Source organism: Scyliorhinus canicula, chromosome 28, assembly GCF_902713615.1.
Source record: "Scyliorhinus canicula chromosome 28, sScyCan1.1, whole genome shotgun sequence".
In the NCBI taxonomy this organism is placed as follows: Eukaryota; Metazoa; Chordata; class Chondrichthyes; order Carcharhiniformes; family Scyliorhinidae; genus Scyliorhinus; species Scyliorhinus canicula.
Genome location: NC_052173.1, coordinates 1,566,491 through 1,585,942, shown reverse-complemented (window position 1 = coordinate 1,585,942; position 19,452 = coordinate 1,566,491). Strand labels below are relative to the sequence as shown.

At 45.7% G+C, this 19,452-nt stretch overlaps 1 protein-coding gene across 4 annotated transcripts in view; it reads left to right on the top strand.

The window, feature by feature from the left end:
* spats2 (spermatogenesis associated serine rich 2) overlaps positions 1-19,452 on the top strand; it is a 164,444-nt gene that overhangs the window by 67,851 nt on the left and 77,141 nt on the right. The gene's annotated exons all lie outside the window — the stretch shown is intronic.

Below are 19,452 nucleotides of genomic sequence, written 5' to 3'. Positions count from 1 at the left end.
ATCCTATAAGATCAACCTAACCTACACCCCTTCAATTTACTGCTGTCCATGTGCCTGTCTAAGAGTCGTTTAAATGGCACCCGGGGATCAAGAGGAGGGGATTGGTAGGCTCCCACTGAAAAGGGTGGGGAGGAGCTTTCGGTACCTGGGAGTCCAGGTGGCTAGGAGCTGGTGGGCCCTTCACAAGCTTAACCTCACTAGGCTGGTGGAGCAAATGGAGGAGGAGTTCAAAAGATGGGACATGTTGCCGCTGTGAGATGACGGTGCTCCCAAGGTTTTTGTTCCAGTGCCTCCCCATCCTTATCCCGAAGACCTTTTTTAGGAGGGTCAACAGGAGTATTACGGGATTTGTATGGGCGCATGGGATTCCGAGGGTGAGAAGGGTGTTTTTGGAGCGGGGCAGGGATAGGGCGTTGCCCAACCTCTGTGGGTACTATTGGGCTACCAACGCAGCGATGGTGCGTAAGTGGGTAATGGGCAGGGGCAGCATGGAAGAGGATGGAGATGGCGTTCTGCGTGGACACGAGCCTGGAGGCGCTGGTAACGGCACCGTTGCCGCGCCCTCCAACGAGGTATACCACGAGCCTGGTGGTGGCGCTACCCTCAAAATTTGGGGGCAATGGAGACGGCACAGGGGGGAGGTGGGGGGCTCGATGGAGTCCCCGATATGGGGGAACCACCGGTTTGTTCCAGGGAGCATCGATGGCGGATTTCTGGGCTGGCACAGGGTAGGTATGCGGTTGAGGTAGGGTTGAGGGACCTGTTTGTGGATGGGAGGTTTGCGAGCTTGGGGGAGTTAGAGGGGAAGTTTGGGCTCCCCCTGGGGAACATGTTTAGGTACATGCAGGTTAGGGCGTTTGCCAGGCGGCAGGTGGAGGGGTTCCCTCTGTTGCCCCCATGTGGGGTATGGGACAGGGTGCTCTCGGGGGTGTGGGTTGGAGGAGGGAGGATTTTGGATGTGTACCACGTCATGCAGGAGGTGGATGAGGCCTCGGTGGAGGAGCTGAAGGGTAAATGGGAGGAAGAGCTGGGTGGGGAGATTGAGGGGACGACGTGGGCGGATGCCCTGGAAAGAGTGAATTCCTCCTCTTCCTGTGCGAGGCTTAGCCTCATACAGTTCAAGGTGCTGCACAGGGCCCACATGACTGGGACGAGGATGAGTAGGTTTTTCGGGGGCGAAGACAGGTGTGCTAGGTGCTCGGGGAGCCCAGCGAACCACGCCCATATGTTCTGGGCATGCCCAGTGCTGGGGGAGTTTTGGAAGGGGGTAGCAAGGACGGTGTCGAGGGTGGTAAGATCCAGGGTCAAGCCAGGCTGGGGACTCGCAATTTTTGGGGTTGCAGTGGAGCCGGGAGTGCAGGAGGCGAAGGAGGCCGGTGTTCTGGCCTTTGCGTCCCTAGTAGCCCGGCGGAGGATCTTGCTTCAATGGAAGGATGCGAGGCCCCCAAGCGTGGAGGCCTAGATCAATGATATGGCGGGGTTCATCAAATTGGAGAAGGTGAAATTTGCCATGAGGGGATCAGTACAGGGGTTCTTTAGGCGGTGGCAGCCTTTCCTGGACTTCCTGGCAGAATGGTAGGAAAATAGGCCGGCAGCAGCAGCAACCCCCCGGGGGAGAGAGAGGGGAGGGGGGAGGAAAGAGAGGGAGTGGGGGAGGAAAGAGAGGGAGGGGGGGAGGAAAGAGAGGGAGGGGGGGGAGGAAAGAGAGGGAGGGGGGGAGGAAAGAGAGGGAGGGGGGGAGGAAAGAGAGGGAGGGGGGGAGGAAAGAGAGGGAGGGGGGGAGGAAAGAGAGGGAGGGGGGGAGGAAAGAGAGGGAGGGGGGGAGGAAAGAGAGGGGAGGGGGGGAGGAAAGAGAGGGAGGGGGGGAGGAAAGAGAGGGAGGGGGGGAGGAAAAGAGAGGGGGGGAGGAAAGAGAGAGGGGGGAGGAAAGAAAGAGGGGGGGGGAGGAAAGAGAGGGGGGGAGGAAAGAGAGGGGGGGAGGAAAGAGAGGGGGGGAGGAAAGAGAGGGGGGGGAGGAAAGAGAGGGGGGGAGGAAAGAGGGGGGAGGAAAGAGGGTGGGGGGAGGAGGAAAGAGAGAGGGGGGGGAGGAAAGAGAGAGGGGGGGGAGGAAAGAGAGAGGGGGGAGGAAAAAGAGAGGGGGGGAGGAAATGGAGAGGGGGGGGGAAAAGAGAGGGGGGGAGGAAATGGAGAGGGGGGGGAGGAAAGAGAGGGGGGGAGGAGGAAAGAGAGGGGGGGGAGGAAAGAGAGGGGGGGAGGAGGAAAGAGAGGGGGGGAGGAGAGAGAGAGGGGGGGAGGAGAGAGAGAGAGGGGGGGAGGAAAGAGAGGGGGGGGAGGAAAGAGAGGGGGGAGGAAAGAGAGGGGGGGGAGGAAAGAGAGGGGGGGAGGAAAGAGAGGGGGGGGAGGAAAGAGAGAGGGGGGGGAGGAAAGAGAGAGGGGGGGAGGAAAGAGAGAGGGGGGGAGGAAAGAGAGAGGGGGGGAGGAAAGAGAGAGGGGGGGAGGAAAGAGAGGAGAGGGGGGAGGAAAGAGAGGGTGGGGGGAGGAGGAAAGAGAGAGGGAGGAGGAAAAAGAGAGGGGGGGAGGAAAAAGAGAGAGGGGGGAGGAAATGGAGAGGGGGGGAGGAGGAAAGAGAGGGGGGGAGGAGGAAAGAGAGGGGGGGAGGAGGAAAGAGAGGGGGGGGAGGAGAGAGAGAGAGGGGGGAGGAGAGAGAGAGAGGGGGGAGGAGAGAGAGAGAGGGGGGGAGGAAAGAGAGAGAGGGGGGGAGGAAAGAGAGAGAGGGGGGGAGGAAAGAGAGAGGGGGGGGAGGAAAGAGAGAGGGGGGAGGAAAGAAAGGGGAGGGGGGGAAGAGAGGGGGAGAGGGAAGGGAGGCAGGTGTTTCGGGGGAAGGGAGAAATGTGTATATCTGTTTATTGAATATGCCGGGTGTTTATCTATTTCTTCTTGTTGTAGTTTCTGGGGGGGGGGGGGGGGGGGTTGGTTTTGGGGGGTTAGTGTCTTTTTCTTTTTGTTGTTAATATTGTTTTCTGTTTTTGATATGTTTTTGAAAATCTCAATAAAATTTTGTTTTTATAAATAGTCGTTTAAATGTCCCTAATGACTCTGACTCCACCACCTCTGCTGGCAGTGCATTCCACACACCCACCACTCTCTGTGTAAAGAACCGACCTCTGACATCTCCCCTATACCTTCCTCCAATCGCCTTAAAATGATGTCCCCCTCGTGACAGCCATTTCCGCCCTGGGGAAAAGTCTATGGCTATCCACTCTATCCATGCCTCTCATCACCTTGTACACCTCTATCAAGTCACCTCTCTGCCTTCTTCGCTCCAGTGAGAAAAGCTCTGGCTCCCTCAACCTTTCTTCATAAGACATGCCCTCCAGTCCAGGCAGCATCCTGGTAAATCTCCTCTGCACCCTCTCCAAAGCATCCACATCCTTCCTATAATGAGGCGACCAGAACTGGACACAGTGTGGTCTAAAGCTGCAGCAAAACCTTGCGGTTCTTAAACTCAATCCCCCCTGTTAATGAAAGCCAATGTTGTTGGGCTTTCTTGACTGTTGCATCAATGTGAGTGGACCAGGACAGACTGTTGGTGATGGTGACCCTCAGGAACTTAAAGCTATCGACCATCTCTACTTCGGAGGCAAAGCAAATCCTTATGTAAAAACCAATCGCATAACAAAATAGTAGCCCTAAGCTTTATGTACAGAGGAAAACATACCCAGTTTATCGACTAGGTTTCAGACAAGTTTATTGCACCATGAGATTGTAGTGGTGTCCGCTTTTGTTGCGGCGTTCAAATAAGTGGAGACGATAGTGTAGTGGTATTGTCACTGGACTAGTAATCCAGAGACCCAGGGTAATGGTCTGGGCACCCAGGTTCAATAAACATCTAGAATTAAAAGTCTAATTGAGACCATGAAACTATTGTTGATTGTCATAAAAACCTGTCCGGTTCTCTAATGTCCTTTCGGGAAGGACGCCTGTCATCCTTGCCTAATCTGGCTGATATGTGACTCCAGGTCCACAGAAATGTGGTTACCCTTAATTGCCCTCCAGGATGGGCAATAAATGCTGGCATAGCTAGTTTTCCCCAGTGGAAGATACGCTAGGTTGTGTGACCTGTGCAAGGGAACATCCAAGTAGACTTTTTGCTCTTATTCTTGTACTCTTAAGATCAACCCAAAATTCTTGATTTCTTTAAAAGCCAAAATATGTCTGGTACAGTGTACATGTCATGTAAAACTTGGTCGTTTCTGGGTTATTGGGAGATCCAGTCAGGAAATAGTAAGGGATGTGAAAGAAAAGATGTTCTGGAGATTTAATTGCATATTCTTTAGTGGAAATAGAATTGGTGGACTCATTTCTTATGATGTTGACATTGAGGAGCTCGATGTATTTGTAGCTCCCACAGTCTGGAGAGTCTTTTTGCATTTTTTTCCTTCAACTAATTTATTGGTATTATGGAGAGTATCTCTCTGAGATGCCCAGTTGACACACTGCATTTAAGTAAGTCATCTCACCCAAAAAGTATTTAGCAGGCGCCAGCGAAGCTATCCAAAGCTGGTGATATTGATCTGACTTGGGAAATAATAACACTCTCTCTATGACCTTCAGTGATCAGGAGAGTTGAATTTGGGCATGAAGGAACTGAGGGAAGTCAATCTCGCGGAAGGATTGCATGCAGATTTTGAATAAAATGGTGAAAAATTCTTCAGTTTAGTAAAGCATTGCACCCTTGCCTTCTTTCTGTCTAACCAAGTGATGTCCTTCTTTCCCAGTCTTGAAATATTTGACCAAAGGTAAATATTTTTTTTTCTAAATAATTAATACTGAGGATCAGAATGCTGAATGTGGATAAGTGCATTGAAGCTGATGCAATAGATTTGAAGTGTGGAGATTCATATCTTTAATTTGCCACGCTGCTGAGCTATTTTCAGGTTTAGGCCAACTGCTCTAAAGTCTTCCTCCCCTTCAGTGGTATCTGGAACCCTAGTGCAGAGACTCCCAGTTGAACATAAAGGTTTGACAATAGATCTCCAGTTAAGCACCACATTTCCTCTCTACTCTTCAATTGCTACATCAGGAAAAGCATGTAAACGAAGATATGCTTGCAACTTTGGCCTGTACCTTCCTGGCTTCCCCAGTGTCGAATTGTGGGATACCAGCTCTGGGAAGTTTCCAGTTAAGGGTTCACGCAGCAATTGTTCAGAAGCGCTAACCTCCCCTCGACAATTGTGTTGTGCTGGGAAACAGCATTTAAAATCGCAAACTTCAGATGGTTCTGCCAGGCTAAACGTTACTCAGAAAATGTTGGAAGAAATAAAACCACTTCTGACTTTAGCGTTACTATTTTACATAGCCATGATAATGAATGGCGGAGCAGGACCGAATGGCCTACTCATGCTTGTATTTTCTTTGTATATTTCTAAATACCTGGACCGATTCCTGCATGGGACACCCCCGGGGAATTCCCCAATTCCCCAACCCCTAATCTCCTGACTAATCTCCCCCACCTGTGGGCGCAACTCAAAAGTTAAGGCCCTTCAGCTTTTTTAAAAAAACGCATTTTATTCAAACTTGTATCAAAGTAGGTGACAGCAAATAAACACCCCGGGAAACATTCTTCCCAACAATCAACTACACAGTTTGTACAGATTTTTCTCCTTTTTCACCCACCCCCCCCCGTGACGAACAGCTCCTCAAACATGGTCACAAACATCCCCCACCTTTTCTCAAACTCCCTGCTGAGCCCCTTAACTCATACTTTATCTTCTCTAACCGCAGGAAGTCGTACAGGTCACCCAACCGTGCTGCTACCCCCGGTGGCGATGCCGACCGCCACTCCAGCAAAATTCACCACCGTGCAATCAGAGAGGCGAAGGCCAAGACATCGGCCTTCCTCCTCTCCATGAGCTCCGGCTTCTCTGAAACCCCAAATATCGCTACCAAGGGGTCCGGGTCCACTCCCTCCTCCACTATCCTGGCTAAGATCGCGAACACTCCGCCCAGAATCTTCCCAATTTTTCACAACCCCAAAACTTGTGCGCATGATTCACTGGCCCCCGCCCACACCTCTCACACTCATCTGCTACCCCCTGAAAGAACCCATTAATTCTCGCCCAAGTCATATACACCCTGTGCACCTGTATCAGGCTCATCCTTGCACAAGAGTAGGTCCCGTTTACCCTTCGCAGTGCCTCACTCCATACTCCCCAATTGATCACCATTCCTAACTCCGATTCCCATTTCTCCTTGATCTTCACCACCCGCTCGCCTCCCTGCTCTCCCAGCCACTTATATATATCCCCAATTCTTCCCACCCCCTCCACATCCGGAAGCAGCAGTCTCTCCAGCAGAGTGTATCCTGGAAATCTAGGGAACTCCTTCCAGACCTTTCGTGCAAAGTCCCTAACCTGTAGATACCTGAACTCTCTACCTTAGCTCCTCCAGACTGCCGAATAGATTTCATAGAATTTACAGTGCAGAAGGAGGCCATTCGGTCCATCGAGTCTGCATCGGCTCTTGGAAAGAGCACCCTACCCAACACCACACCTCCACCCTATCCCCATAACCCCACCCAACACTAAAGGCAATTTTGGACACTAAGGGCAATTTAGCATGGCCAATCCACCTAATCTGCACATCTTTGGACTGTGGGAGGAAACCGGAGCACCCGGAGGAAACCCACGCACACACTGGGAGAACGTGCAGACTCTGCCCAGACAGTGACCCAAGTCGGGGATCGAACCTGGGACCCTGGAGCTGTGAAGCAATTGTGCTAACCACTATGCTACCTGCTGCCCGTACAGTCAGTATAAAAGGAACACTAAGTGAGTCATGGCTATGGGGTGTGAAAGTAGATTTGAGGTAGCATGGCTCGATGGGCCAGTGTCTATTCCAGCTCCTATTTCTTATCCATTTGTGGTATTAGTCACCAAGTTTCAGTAAAATGCTATTTTATATGGGCAGGAATTTTATCTCACAATGTATTACCTACTTAAGTGAATATATGTTGTGTCCCTTTTAAAGGCAACAGAGTACAAATAAACAGAAGTTTCAGTTCCTGGCCATTTGATAGTTGGTTAGGAGACTTTGTACTAGTTTCAGTCCAAATCTGAAGCACCCAGCTTGACATAACTGTCTTTTTTAAAGACTGATTTGCTGTTGTAACTTATCACGCTGACATATGTCGTGGACAGATCTTTCATCCCAACTCTCTCTCTCTCTCTCTCTCTCTCTCTCTCTCTCTCTCTCTCTCTCCCTCTCTCAATGCTGCCAAACCTGCTGATGTTTCTAGTGTTTTCGGTTTCATTTCCGAAGAACTTAATTTTTACATGCGCTTAACATTGCTGTGACCAGCAAGAGCTTTTCTACAATTAATTTCACTAACTTTGATAAACTGATTGTGTTGCTTATCCATGCCATGTTTAAGAATTCTATTTGGGATTCGGTGTTTTACATAGAACTGTGGATAAATTAAGTGAGCATAACTTGGTAAGTTATGAATACTCCCGAGCACAAATGCTGAGTCCTGCTTATTAAACAGGCTATTTGTTGACCATTATGTCTCTATATTCCTCTATATTGTATAAGCCCGCTAAAAGCTAGTGCACAGCTACTAATGGAATGTTGACATTCGTTTATCTGAAAGGGAGTAGGTTATGCTTCATAGATTCATAGATATCTGCAGCACAAAAGGCAGAGAAAGAGCAGAAAGGCAGTGCAGGTGTCCCCTGCGGTCATCTCCCTCCAAAACAGGTATACTGTTTTGGATACTGTTGGGGGAGATGACTCACCAGGGGAAGGCAGCAGCAGCCAGGTTCATGGCACCGTGGCTGGCTCTGCTGCACAGAAGGGCGGGAAAAAGACTGGCAGGGCTATAGTCATAGGTGATTCAATCGTAAGGGGAGTAGACAGGTGTTTCTGTGGTTGAAAACGAGACTCCCGAATGGTATGTTGCCTCCCGGGTGCACGGGTCAGGGATGTCTCAGATCGGCTGCAGGAAATACTGAAGGGGGAGGGTGAACAGCCAGTTGTCGTGGTGCATATAGGCACCAACGATATAGGTAAAAAACGGGATGAGGTCCTACAATCAGAATTTAGGGAGTTAGGAGATAAGTTTAAAAAGTAGGACCTCAAAGGTAGTAATCTCAGGATTGCTACCAGTGCCACGAGACAGGCAGAGTAGAAATTCAAGAATAGCCAGAATGAATACGTGGCTTGAGAGATGGTGCAGGAGGGAGGGGTTCAGATTTTTGGGACATTGGAACCGGTTCTGGGGGCGGTGGGACCATTACAAATCGGATGGTCTACACCTGGGCAGGACTGGAACCAATGTCCTAGGGGGTGCTTTTGCTAACACTGCTGGAGAGGTTTTCAACTAATGTGGCAGGGGGATGGGAACCAGATTAGGAAGTTCAAGGTCAGTAAAGAGGCAGCAACTAAAGCCAGTAAGGTACGAGACAATAAACTCAATGTGACTAAGGGGAAGAGTAGACAGGGAAGAGATGATGAACGCAAATGGATAGATGGTCTGAGGTGCATTTCTTTTAATGTGAGAAGTGTAGCAGGTAAGGCAGATGAATTTAGGGCTTGGATTAGTACCTGGGAATATGATGTTATTGGTATTACTGAGACTTGGTTGAGGGAAGGGCAAGACTGGCAACTAAATATCCCAGGGTATAGATGCTTCAGGAGGGATAGAGAGGGAGGTAGAAGGGGTGGAGGAGTTGCATTACTGGTCAGAGATAATATCACAGCTGTGATTAAGGAGGGCACGATGGAGGATTCGAGCACTGAGGCAATATGGGTAGAGCTTAAGATATAGGAAGGGTGCAGTAACATTGTTGGGACTTTACTACAGGCCTCCCAAAAGCAAGCGTGAAGTAGAGGTACAAATATGTAGACAGATTATAGAAAAATGTAGGAGCAATAGGGTGGTCGTGATGGGAGATTTTAACTTCCCCAACATTGAATGGGACTCATGTAGTGTTGGAGGCGTAGATGGAGCAGAGTTTGTAAGGAGCATCCAGGAGAGTTTTTTAGAGCAGTATGTAAATAGTCCAACTCGGGAAGGGGCCATGCTGGACCTGGTATTGGGCAATGATTCCGTAAGTTTTAGAATACTCATGGACAAAGACGAGAGTGGTCCTAAAGGAAGAGTGCCGAATTGGGGAAAGGCAGAATATAACAAAATTCGGCAGGAGCTAGGGAATGTGGATTGGGCGCAGCTGTTTAAGGGTAAATCCACATTTGAAATGTGGAAGCCTTTTAAGGAAAGGTTGATTAGAGTGCATTACAGACATGTCCCTGTGAAAAGGAGGGATGGAAATGGCAAGATTAGGGAACCATGGATGACGGGTGGAATTGTGAGACTAGCTAAGATGAAAAAGGAAGCATACATAGGATCGAGGCAACTCAAAACTGATGAAGCTTTGGAGGAATATCGGGAAAGTAGGACGAATCTCAAACGCGCAATAAAGAGGGCTAAAAGGGGTCATGAAATATCTTTGGCTAACAGTGTTAAGGAAAATCCCAAAGCCTTTTATTCGTATGTAAGGAGCAAGAGGGTAACTAGAGAAAGGATTGGCCCACTTAAAGATAAAAGAGGGAATTTATGCGTGGAGTCAGAGGAAATGGGTGAGATTCTTAATGAGTACTTTGCATCGGTATTCACAAAGGAGAGGGACAAGACGGATGTTGAGGCTAGGGATGGATGTTTAAATACTCTAGGTCAAGTTGTCATACGGAAGGGGGAAGTTTTGGGTATTCTAAAAGACATTAAGGTGGACAAGTCCCCAGGACCGAATGGGATCTATCCCAGGTTACTGAGGGAAGCGAGGGACGAAATAGCTGGGGCCTTAACAGATATCCTTGAGCACGGGTGAGGTCCCAGAGGACTGGAGAATTGCTAATGTTGTCCCTTTGTTTAAGAAGGGTAGCAGGGATAATCCAGGGAATTATAGACCTGTGAGCTTGACGTCAGTGGTAGGCAAACTGTTGGAGAAGATACTGAGGGATAGGATCTATTCACATTTGGAAGAAAATAGACTTATCAGTGATAGACAGCATGGTTTTGTGCAGGGAAGGTCATGTCTTACAAACCTAATAGAATTCTTTGAGGAAGTGACAAAGTTAATTGATGAGGGAAGGGCTATAGATGTCATATACATGGACTTCAGTAAGGTGTTTGATAATGTTTCCCATGGCAGGTTGATGGAAAATGTTAAGTCGTATGGGGTTCAGGGTGTACCAGCTAGATGGATAAAGAACTGGCTGGGCAACAAGAGACAGAGAGTAGTGGTGGAAGGGAGTGTCTCAAAATGGAGAAAGGTGACTAGTGGTGTTCCACAGGGATCCGTGCTCGGACCACTGTTGTTTGTGATATACATAAATGATCCGGAGGAAGGTATAGGTGGTCTGATTAGCAAGTTTGCAGATGATAAGATTGGTGGAGTGGCAGATAGCGAGGAGGACTGTCAAATATAGATAGATTGGAGAGTTGGGCAGAGAAATGGCAGATGGAGTTCAATCCAGGCAAAGCGAGGTGATGCATTTTGGAAGATCTAATTCAAGAGCGGACTATACGGCCAATGGAAGAGTCCTGGGGAAAATTGATGTACAGAGCGATCTGGGAGTTCAGGTCCATTGTACCCTGAAGGTGGCAACGCAGGTCAATAGAGTGGTCAAGAAGGCATACAGCATGCTTGCCTTCATCGGACGGGGTATTGAGTACAAGAGTCGGCAGGTCATGTTACAGTTGTATCGGACTATGGTTAGGCCACATTTGGAATACTGCGTGCAGTTCTGGTCGCCACATTACCAGAAGGATGTGGATGCTTTAGAGAGGGTGCAGAGGAGGTTCACCAGGATGTTGCCTGGTATGGCGGGTGCTAGCTATGAAGAAAGGTTGAGTAGATTAGGATTGTTTTCATTGGAAAGACGGAGGTTGAGGGGGGACCTGATTGAGGTCTACAAAATTATGAGAGGTGTGGACAGGGTGGATAGCAACAAGCTTTTCCCAAGAGTGGGGGTGTCAATTACAAGGGGTCACGATTTCAAGGTGAGAGGGGGAAAGTTGAAAATGAAATGAAATGAAAATCGCTTATTGTCACAAGTAGGCTTCAATGAAGTTACTGTGAAAAGCCCCTAGTCGCCACATTCCGGCGCCTGTCCGGGGAGGCTGGTACGGGAAAAGTTTAAGGGAGATGTACGTGGAAAGTTTTTTACGCAGAGGGTGGTGGGTGCCTGGAACGCTTTGCCAGCGGAGGTGGTAGAGACGGGCACGATAGCATCATTTAAGATGCATCTAGACAGGTATATGAATGGGTGGGGAACAGAGGGAAGTAGATCCTTGGAAAATAGGCGACAGATTTAGATAAAGAATCTGGATTGGCGCAGGATGGGAGGGCCGAAGGGCCTGTTCCTGTGCTGTAATTTTCTTTGTTGTTTGTTCAAAAAAGGCCCTTTGACCCACCACATCTGCATCGGTCAAAAACAACTACCTAATAATTCTAACCCCATTTTCCAGCACTTGGCCCATAGCCTTGTTTGCCTTGGCATCGCAAGTGCACATCTAAATACTTCTCAAATGTTATGAGGGTCTCTGCCTCCATCACCCTTTCAGGCAGCGAGTTCCAGACTCCCACCACCCTCTGGGTGAAAAAGTTTCCCCTTGTATCCCCTAACCGTAAATATAGTCACCAGAGGAAGGAGCAGTGCTCCGAAAGCTAGTGTTTGAAACAAACCTGTTGGACTTTAACCTGGTGTTGTAAGACTTCTTACTGTGCTCACCCCAGTCCACCGCCGTATGCCCCCTGGTCATTGATCCCTCCACCAAGGGGAAAGATTATTCCTGTCCATCATAATTTTACACATCTCAATCATGTCCCCCTTCAGTTTTCTCTGCCCCAAGGAAAATCCCAGTCTATTCAATTGTACAAATTCCTGGTCAGATCCCACCTGGATCAACAGTGGCTGGTTTAGCTCACTAGGCTAAATCGCTGGCTTACCAAGCAGACCAGCAGCACGGTTCGATTCCCGTAACAGCCTCCCCGTACAGGCGCCGGAATGTGGCGACTAGGGGCTTTTGGATCAATTGAAATTTTCAAGACTAGGGATGTTCAATTGTCATTAGATCTGCTGGGGTACAGATCAGCCATGATCTAATTCAGTGATGACAAAAGGCTTGAGGGATTAAATAGCTGACTCCTTTTCCAATGTATATGGAACACCTCAAAACAGGTAGGTTGATTGTCCTGGTTGCTAGGTGGATGTTTCTATTGCTACCGTATGGGTGTGTTATTTTTAGCCTTGTCTGTAAACAGCTGTGGAGTTTTGACAGCAGGATAAAGTTCATTTTTGTTTGCTGTATTTGAAAAGGGAAGTGACTGTTGACAGTGTGCATCAGAATATTTCTTTGTAGATGTCACACAGCAATTTTGCAGAGACGCTGATGGTATTTCACGATATTGTAGTTAGCAGATATTTATCTGGATATGCATTGCTCTTTGACCAACTCTGATGCTATTCCTTTGTAGGATAACTCAATTATGTTTGGGGGAGAAACCATGAGCGTTGAGTTTCCATGTCTCCTAATGGAATGGTTGCTTCTTCTCCAGACCAATTTTTCATTTATCCCTCCCTTCCCACCTTGAAATCCCTGGTTATGGAAGTCTTTGTGTCATTCAATCCTTACATTTGCTTTGGAAAATACTTGGTATGGTGGCTAGTGGAATTGCCCCATGAACTAAGATTTTCATTTGAAATGGATTTTGCCTTTATGCTACAGCCACATCGTGGACAGCGGGAAACAAGTGGGCAATCTGTTCTTGACATTTTCATAATATTTGTGGAAAAGACCAGTTAGATGAGAATAAGGTCGAGTATAACCTTTCGTGGTAACATTAATTAGAAAGGTTCCATTGCAGTATATTAAAGTGGCTTGCAAATAATATTTGTAATGTTTCATTCGGTATTTTGTTATGTAATGGTAACTGAAAATGCCATTTGGATTTTAATCTTTGGATTAGATTGGTTTTGTTTGTTTTTGCACAAGCCTTTTTTTCAGAACCATGGAAGTTGTGGAACATTTACAATAGTGTGTAATTCAGTTGCTAGCAGGATTGTGTTTGTAGTTTGTTCAAAGAAAAGATCCAGATTCTAAAGTACACAGCAGTGAATAACCAAGCATTTATGGCCAGAATGATGAGCTCATACAATGCTCCGAGCAAGAGGATACAATATCCTTGTTGGCAGTGTGACAAGTCTTAAGTCCAAGTATTCAAGACAGGCCAAACAGGAACTAAGTGCATAGCTATAATGTGAAATTTGGAATACACCCAGAGTCTGTTCTGAAACGCCTACAAAATGCAGTTACTGTACAAAACGTCCATAGAGCTGTTCAGAATGGCATATTCTATCGAGAGCTACTAGAAAAGCAGGCATCTGTTTCTTCAGAAAAAGTAAGTTTGGATGTGCAGTTTTTGGCAATAAAGGAACCATTTGAATTTAACCCTTTTGAATTTAACCTTTTTGTACTTTCCTTGGTAGAAAATCAAAAGTATTGTTTTTTATTTTTGATGTTTGCATCATGCTCCTGCCATAAAATGTTCCTGCTGGCCAAACATTATTTTTGCTCTAAACGTAGCAGAAGGCTTTATGTATTCAATGACTTTAATCCTCATTGCATCATTTGATTTTCCCATTTCTATCTGTATTACGTTAACTCTAAATATGTAGCCCGGACCTGTCTAGCAAAATATGAGGATTCATCTCCATGACATTGTTCAGTGTGAACGAATAAAGATGATTTTGTTTCATGGTACTCTGTTCATTTGACCTGTTTTTGTTCAACCACCCAGAAAGTTGTAACGTCCCTCTCACTTCAATATCATTTTTTCCAAAAGAAATCCCAGAGCTTTTTTGGCTTGGCTCCTTTTCTTGGAAGCCTATTCTATGCATCAATTACCCTTTTCGCAAATAGTAAATTCCTGAGACCAATTCTAAATTTACATTTTCACTAATTTGAATCAATGCTGCCGTTCTGTTTAACTTGAATTTAAAAAAATTTCCTGATCAATCTTTTCTGGCCCTAACATCAGCTGCTTGCTTTCAGACTGAAAAACCCAAGTTTCTGCAGTCTTCCCTTACAATTTATCAAATATAAGATGCACGCATTTTTATTGTATAAATGCTGGGTGTTCTAAATATTAATGTCCTTTGGCTATGTCAAAAACTGATGTCTCCCGAATTTGACCAGAAATTTTTAGAAATGCAATAATTTGGGGCGAGACTCTGGAGAGTTCCGTTTCCTGACACTGTTACAAAGCTGTGGGCAGCACGGTAGCATAGTGGTTAGCGCAATTGTTTCACAGCTCCCGGGTTCGATTCCCGGCTTGGGTCACTGTCTGTGCGGAGTCTGCACGTTCTCCCGTGTCTGTGTGGGTTTCCGCCGGGTGCTCCGGTTTCCTCGCACAGTCCAAAGATGTCCAGGTTAGGTGGATTGCTCATGCTAAATTGCCCTTAGTGTTGGGTGGGGTTACTGGGTTATGGGGATAGGGTGGAGGTGTTGACCTTGGGTAGGGTGCTCTTTCCAAGAGCCGGTGCAGACTTGATGAGCCGAATAGCCTCCTTCTGCACTGTAAATTCTATGAAAGCTGATGCTCCTGCACTGTATGCAAATGAAATGTTGCTCCAGACCTGAACCTCTGGTGGCTCTGTACCACCAGAGGTTAAACTGCTTTTAACTGCGTGTTGAACAAGTCTTTACCTGCAGCAGGGATTAACATTTCATACAGTGAATTGGCTGATATTTTTTTTCATAGAAGTTACAGTGCAGAAGGAGGCCATTCGGCCCATCGAGTCTGCACCAGCTCTTGGAAAGAGCACCCTACACAAGCCTCCACCCTATCCCCATAATCCCATAACCCAGTAACCCCACCCAATACTAAGGACAATTTTGGACACTAAGGGCAATTTAGCATGGTCAATCCACCTAACCTGCACATCTTTGGACTGTGGGAGGAAACCGGAGCACCCGGAGGAAACCCACGCACACACGGGAGAACGTGTAGATTCCGCACAGACCGTGACCCAAGCTGGGAATCGAACCTGGGACCCTGGAGCTGTGAAGCAATTGTGCCAACCACTTTGCTACTGTGGTCAGGTAGATTTCCAACAATTAAAATCATTGACCCATCTGAATAGTGCATTTGTAATACAGGCATTCAGGACCATCTCAGTTGAGTTTCTGGGGGTTTTTTCCATTCTACTTGGAAAAATAGAGGGTGCGTACCAAAATAGCATGAGGCTTGTTATGATAAAGGGAGGCGGCAAAGGGATTTCAAGAATGCGATTTCAAAGGGATATATGGGCATGATTGTCTTGATGTGTACTTTTTCCAAAATGTTCTACCTTTTCTGGGATTCCTAATTTTTCCATTCCCATCTTCATGCTACTACTCAACCTCCAGTTGACAATTGCGAGTTTTTCATCGGACGCAAGGTTTGCCCCTGTTGTTTAGCTATAGAGCAGCTGCACTGTAAATTTATGGAGCATTTTTACTCGCACTAAGGAATGTGGGTACAGTGCAGAATGCATTGCTTTGCAATAGAGTGTGGAATGAAAAATTATTTCAAGGAAGTTATCCTTTGGACCATGTAGATATTACTTTCAGTGGTGAACTCTTACTAAGTAATTTGCTGAAGACACGCAAGAACCAAAAATGCTTTCAAGAAGAGAAATGTGCCTTCAGGGTCACATGTTTAGCAAGTAGCGTGGAAAAACTTAGAGTATGTGTCCACCGTTATTCAACCCTGAACATTTGCATCCACATTTATACTCTGTAGAGGATGTTAATCTGATCCAAATAAAAACTATGCCGCAGTGTTTCATACAGTTCATATTTTCTGTATTTGAATATAAGCCAGTAATCTACAGTCTTATTTTATAATCAAATATTTGTCCAACCCCTTTTGAAGGAATTGATTCATGTTGTATTGAATGGCAATATTTGTTGGGATCAAGGCAAAGTGGGAGGAAGAGTTGGGAGAGGGTATGGAGGAGGGGTTCTGGTGTGAGGTGCTCCGGAGGGTGACCGCCTCCACCTTGTGTGCGAGGTTGGGGCTGATACACCTCGCGAGGGTGAGCCGGCTCTTTGAGGGGGTGGAAGATGTGTATGAACATTGCCGGGGGGCCCCGCAAACCACGTTCAAATGTTTTGGTCCTGTCCAAAACTGGAGGATTACTAGAAGAAGGTTTTTCGGGTAATCTCTAAAGTGATGCAAGTGAAACAGGACCCGGGCCCCGGGAGGCCATATTCGGGGTGTCGGACCAGCCGGGGTTGGAAACGGGCGCGGAGGCAGATGTTGTAGCCTTGGCCTCATTGATTACTCTAAAGCGGATCCTGTTAGGGTGGAGATCAACAAGGGTGGAGATCAACCTCTCCACCCTGTGGCCTGGCGTGGCGGGGGGATCTGCTGGAATTCTTGACTCTTGAGACGGTCAAAATAAAACTGAGGGGAAGGATTGAGGGGTTCTACAGTTCATAGGCGTTGCTCATTATGCACTTTCGAGAATTGGATTACATCGAACAGTAAGGCGGGGGGAGGGGAGGAGACTGTATGTGCTAATGGTGACTATGGGTGATTCCTGATTCCTTTTTGTCATTTGTTTATGTTAACATGCGGGCTAATGTCTGGGGTTTGGTGGCAGGATGGGATCGTTGTTATTGATATGAAGATTGACATTGCATTCGTTACTCATTATTGTTTATTGTTGGGTGTAAATGTGGGAGAAAATGTGAAAAAGGAGAATAAAAATATGTTTTAAAGAAAAGAATGGCAACATTTTCCATATATTGATCCCTCTTAACTGAAACATAAAATTGTTAAGTAGCTTGATGGGGCAAATGCTGAGAAAATGTTGCCTCTGGCTGAGAATCTAGGTCATGGTGTCACTGTCTCAAAATAAGGGGCAGCCATCTGGTTGAGGAGATATTTCTTCACTAAAAGTTGTTCCGCATTGGGTTTTTTTCAATGCGTGCAGCACTCAATTTTAGTAAAAAAATCTTTATACCTTGGGGCTAAGACCTGAACTCCATTCTCTGGAAACCACACCCCCACCCCATGAAAGCAATTACACTTGAAAACAGAAGACTTTTACATGTCAGTTATACCAGGTTCTGCTTGAGGTTAACCTTATACAAGGTTAAAGTAACCTATTTCATTTTGCAATCAAAATGTCTTTAAGGTGCATCCAGAATGCACTTGCTCTTCTCTGGATACTTTCAGTGAATGATTGGTTATCATAACCAAACCTTTTTGCTTTTCCATGTTTTGCACTTCATGCAATTCCCAAATTTCCCAGTCCACTTCCAAGTGGCACCAACTCAACGAGCAATATTGCTTTAGTGGTACACTTCAATTTTTTCCATATAGGAATCCATCTAACATCAGCCATTATATCGTGGATCTTTTTCAGTGGTGATGTCTTCCATTACAAATTGTCTGACCACTACTTGGTAAGAGTAAATTACAAGATGAGGTATTCCCTCAGAGTACGCTTGGATTTTTAGAAACATTTCATACGTTTCTGTGTCCAATGCTCTAAAGTTGAGCAGGGTTTTTTTCCCATCCCTCAATCTGTTTGCTATTGCTAAAGCTAGTTTTGAATATGGCTATTCTATTATTCGTTCCATGTGCATTTATTTCTATTTAAGATCAATGCCGATATTTTATGAAATTCTAAATGTATGTGTCCACTGAAATTGCTGTTTCTCCTAACTTAAGTTGCATTCAAAATTATTTCAATAGGTCTCGAAAGTATGGCTTGTTTCCGAAACCATACTTCAGACTACAGTGCACTTCAGATGAAAATTAATGGCATCTTGTAAAATGTCGTTTGAGTATTTTTTTGCATTACTGGTCTATGACTCCTTGATTCATGTCTTAATTTTTCTTGCTTCTGAATTATCTAGCTTACATGGGCCACAGATTTGGTACATGTTGCATATTTATGGAGGTACTAAATACATAAAGCATGCCCTCACCAACCTCTTCATATATTCTTGAGTAAGGTGTCTCTTATCACCCAACTACACTTAATACTTCAGATTTATATGCATGTGTGATGCCATAAGTTATAAACTTTAGAACCATTTTGTTGTGGATAAATTCTAAATCCTCTTGAGCAGGAACCAAAACGTGATGCAGGAAGGTGGATGTAATATGGCGTTTTCAGCCTTGGTGTGTGCTGCATGCAATTTATAAATAGATTTTCTGAAGGTTGAATCCAAAACATTCCTGTTAATTTTGCTGGATCAATGGTTATCAAGATGACATTCTTCTGTTCAAGTGTTAATCTGTTAAGGATAAATAGGTTACCATGTCCATTAAGATTAAAAAGCAGAAAAGTGTCATGTGGGTGAGCAAAGATCTGCAAAAAGAACCAGTGAAATGCTATCAAATGCCTAGACCAGACACACTGACCATTCCTCCTGGTACCATCTGCTGCATCATTGATACCGAAATTGAATGACATGAGTGTAAGCAGGCTGGCTTGCCTCAATGTCTCGATAAGGATCGGTTCAGTGAGTGAGTTTTCTAAATGGCTATCAATAAACCTTGGAGCTGGCTTGCACACTCCAGATAAAATCCCAAATTTAATCTTGTACTCCTGTACAACTTCTTTGTGGACAGCAAAAGGTATGGCACTGGGTCCAAAGCCTTACAGTAATTCATGAAAGCAATTGAATTGACTTTCTTAGCCTTAAAATTATACTGCGCAACCTCAGATAAAGTGTGTGAGGTATACAAATGCCTAAAGAAGGCAGATAACTGCATAGAGAAAAATAAATCAACAGCTCCAAGCTAAGCTGCTATACTCCTGACTATCCCATGGTTCTGGGTAATGATTAGTAATGTTAAAAAATTTCTTCAGCAGAATGTTCACGTTAACTGACGTGCTCTGTACTTTGCATCACTGCAAAGTAACTTTTCCATGTATTTGTCCAAAATCCTGTGCTAGAACTTGATTTTCTAGTACGGGCTGCAGGATTATTACATTCAAAGATCACGACCTTGCGTTCCCTCATTATACTGAGGACTACTATACAATGTGTTCTATTCAAACTTTAAAGCTGTACATTTAGATTTTCTATTAAGATATGCACGTTATAATGTTTATTCCATCAGGGAGCATTTGTATGTTGGCTCTTTTGCAAAGCTGAAAGTGTGTTATTGGCCACATTAAAGGAAACACACAAACCGCACCAATCAAACACTTGATCACCTGAACAGTACTATATTTTAAAACCATGAAATAGATATATTTTGCCACTTGACATGTTTCTTGGGAGTTATAAAGTTGGACAACACTATTTTCAATTGTTTTCAAGATTCTCTTGGTTGAAATGTGGCCCTTTAATCTAAAAATTACTAAAATCTTCTCCAA